The 2725-nt window shown below is 38.1% G+C and overlaps 1 pseudogene; it reads left to right on the forward strand.

Annotated features, from left to right (window-relative positions):
* The first annotated feature begins 1406 nt into the window (after nucleotides 1-1406).
* LOC105511441 lies at nucleotides 1407-2299 on the forward strand (annotated as a pseudogene).
* The last annotated feature ends 426 nt before the right edge of the window (nucleotides 2300-2725 follow it).

Genomic DNA, 2725 nt, shown 5'->3' on the forward strand with positions numbered 1-2725 from the left:
TTTCTTTTTATTATTATTATTATTATTATACTTTAAGTTCTAGGGTACATGTGCGTAACGTGCAGGTTTGTTACATATGTATACTTATGCCATGTTGGTGTGCTGCACCCATCAACTCATCAGCACCCATCAACTTGTCATTTACATCAGGTATAACTCCCAATGCAATCCCTCCCCCGTCCCCCCCCCATGATAGGCCCCAGTGTGTGATGTTCCCCTTCCTGAGTCCAAGTGATCTCATTGTTCAGTTTCCACCTATGAGTGAGAACATGCGGTGTTTGGTTTTCTGTTCTTGCGATAGTTTGCTGAGAATGATGGTTTCCAGCTGCATCCATGTCCCTACAAAGGACACAAATTCATCCTTTTTTATGGCTGCATAGTATTCCATGGTGTATATGACATGCCACTATTTCTTTACCATTCATTCATCAGTAGATACTTAGGTTGTTTCCATGTCTTGGCTATTGCACATAATGCTGCAATGAACACAGAAGGGAGATATCTTTATAAGATAGTGATTTTATTTTCTTTGGATATTTGCCCAGAAAAAGGTTTGCTGGGCCATATGGTAGTTCTATTTTTGATTTATTTAGAAATCGCCATACTGTTTTTCATAATAATCGTACCAGTCTTCATTTTTGCCAACAGTGCACAAGAGCCCCCCTTTTCCACACCCTCACCAACATTTATCTTTTGACTTTTTGGTAGCCATGCAAACAAATATGAGGTAGTACCTCATGATGGTTTTGATTTGCGTTTCCCTGATTAATGATGTTGAGCACCTATTCGTATCCCTTTTGGCAATTTTTTTTTTATCTTCTTTTGAGAAATGTCTGTTCAAGTCTTTTGCCCATTTTAAAATCAGCTTATTTGTTTTACTGCTATTGAGTTGCATGAGCTCTTTATAAATTTTGGACATTAACCCTTTATTAGATATACGGTTTGCACATATTTTTCTCTATCTGTAGGCTGCTGTTTCCTTTTGTTGATTGTTTCCTTTGCTGTGCAGAAGGTTTTTGGAATGATGTAGTGCCATTTATTTATTTTTGAATTTGTTACCTGAGCTTTTAATGTAACATCTAAGAAGTTATTGCCAAAACTTATATCCAGGAGCTTTTCCCCCATATTCTCTTCTAGGAGTTTCTATAATTTCTAACCTTACATTTAGGCTTTTTATCCATTTTGAGTTGTTTTTTGTGCATAGTATAAAATAAGCACCCAATTTCATTCTTTTGCATTTGGAAATAGTTTTCTCAGAACTATTATTTGAAGAGACCACTATTTCCCCATTGTGTCCTCTTGGTGCCTTTGTCAGAAATTAGTTGATTGTAACCATGTTACCTACAGAGGGGTTCAAATGGGTGCTGTTGTGGATTTCTGTCATAACTTAAAGGGAAACTTTCGAAATGTCCAAAGCCCTTGATGTCCTGCAAATGAAAGAGGAGGATGTTCTTGAGTTTTTTGCTGCAGGAACCCAATTAGGTGACAATAACCTTGACTTCAAAGTGTAACAGTACATCTATGAGAGGAAAAGTGATGGCATCTACATCATAAATATGAGGAGGACCTGGGAGAAGCTTCTGCTGGCAGCTTGTGTCTTTGTTGCCACTGAAAACTCTGCTGATGTTAGTGTCACATCCTCCAAGAATACTAGCCAATGGGCCTTGCTACAGTTTGCTATTGTCATTGAAGCTACTCCTATAACTTGCTGCTTCACTCCTGAAAACGTCACTAACCAGATCCAGATGGTCTTTTTGAAGCCATGGGTTCTGATGGTTACTGCGCCCAGGGTTGACCAACACCCTCTCATAGAGGCATCTTATGGTAACCTGCCTACCATTGCTTTGTGTAACACAGATTCTCCTCTGTATTATCTGGACATTGCCATCCCATGCAACAACAAGGGAACTCACTTAATGGGTTTGATGTGATGGATGCTGGCCTAGGAAATGGTTTGCATGTGTGGCACCATTTCCTGTGAACACCTATGAGGGGTTATGGCTGATCTCTACTTCTACAGAGATCCTGAAGACCTTAAAAAGTAAGAGCAGGCTGCTGCTAAAAAAGCTGCAACTAAGTAGAAATTTCAGATTGAATAGACTGCTTCAGTTCCTGAGTTTACTGCTACTCAGTCTGAGGTTGCAGACAGGTCTGAAGGCATGCAGCACAGGGGCCCTCTGTGCCTATTTAGCAGTTCCCTACTGAAGACTGGAGTGCTCAGCCTGCCATGGAAGACTGGTCTGCAGCTCTCACTTCTCAGACCACTGAATGGGTAGGAATGACCACTGAGTGGTTTTAAGATGTTTTTCCAGACTGCTAAGCAACACAAAAATAAGGTTGATGGAAAATAATCATCAGTTTCTTATAAAAATTTAGTTGACTGTATATGTTTGGATTTATTTCTGGGTTCTCTGTTTTGTTCAACTGGTTTATGTGTCTGTTTTTATGCTAGCACCATACTGTTTTGATTATTATACCTTTGTGATTTAATTTAAAATCAGGGAATATGATGCTCCCAGTTTTGTTTTTCTTACTTAGAATTATTTTGACTATTTGGAGTTTTTTATGTTTCTCTACAAATTTTTGAATTGTTTTTCGCTACTACTGTAAAGAATACCATTGGGATTTTTCCAATTTCATTGAATTATTTATTTGTATTTTTGTATATTTTACTTAGTCTCCTTAAGACCATTATTTTGAATTCCTTTTCATGTAAATCATAAAT

This window comes from Colobus angolensis, unplaced genomic scaffold (genome assembly GCF_000951035.1).
Source record: "Colobus angolensis palliatus isolate OR3802 unplaced genomic scaffold, Cang.pa_1.0 Scaffold102, whole genome shotgun sequence".
Taxonomy (NCBI): domain Eukaryota; kingdom Metazoa; phylum Chordata; class Mammalia; order Primates; family Cercopithecidae; genus Colobus; species Colobus angolensis.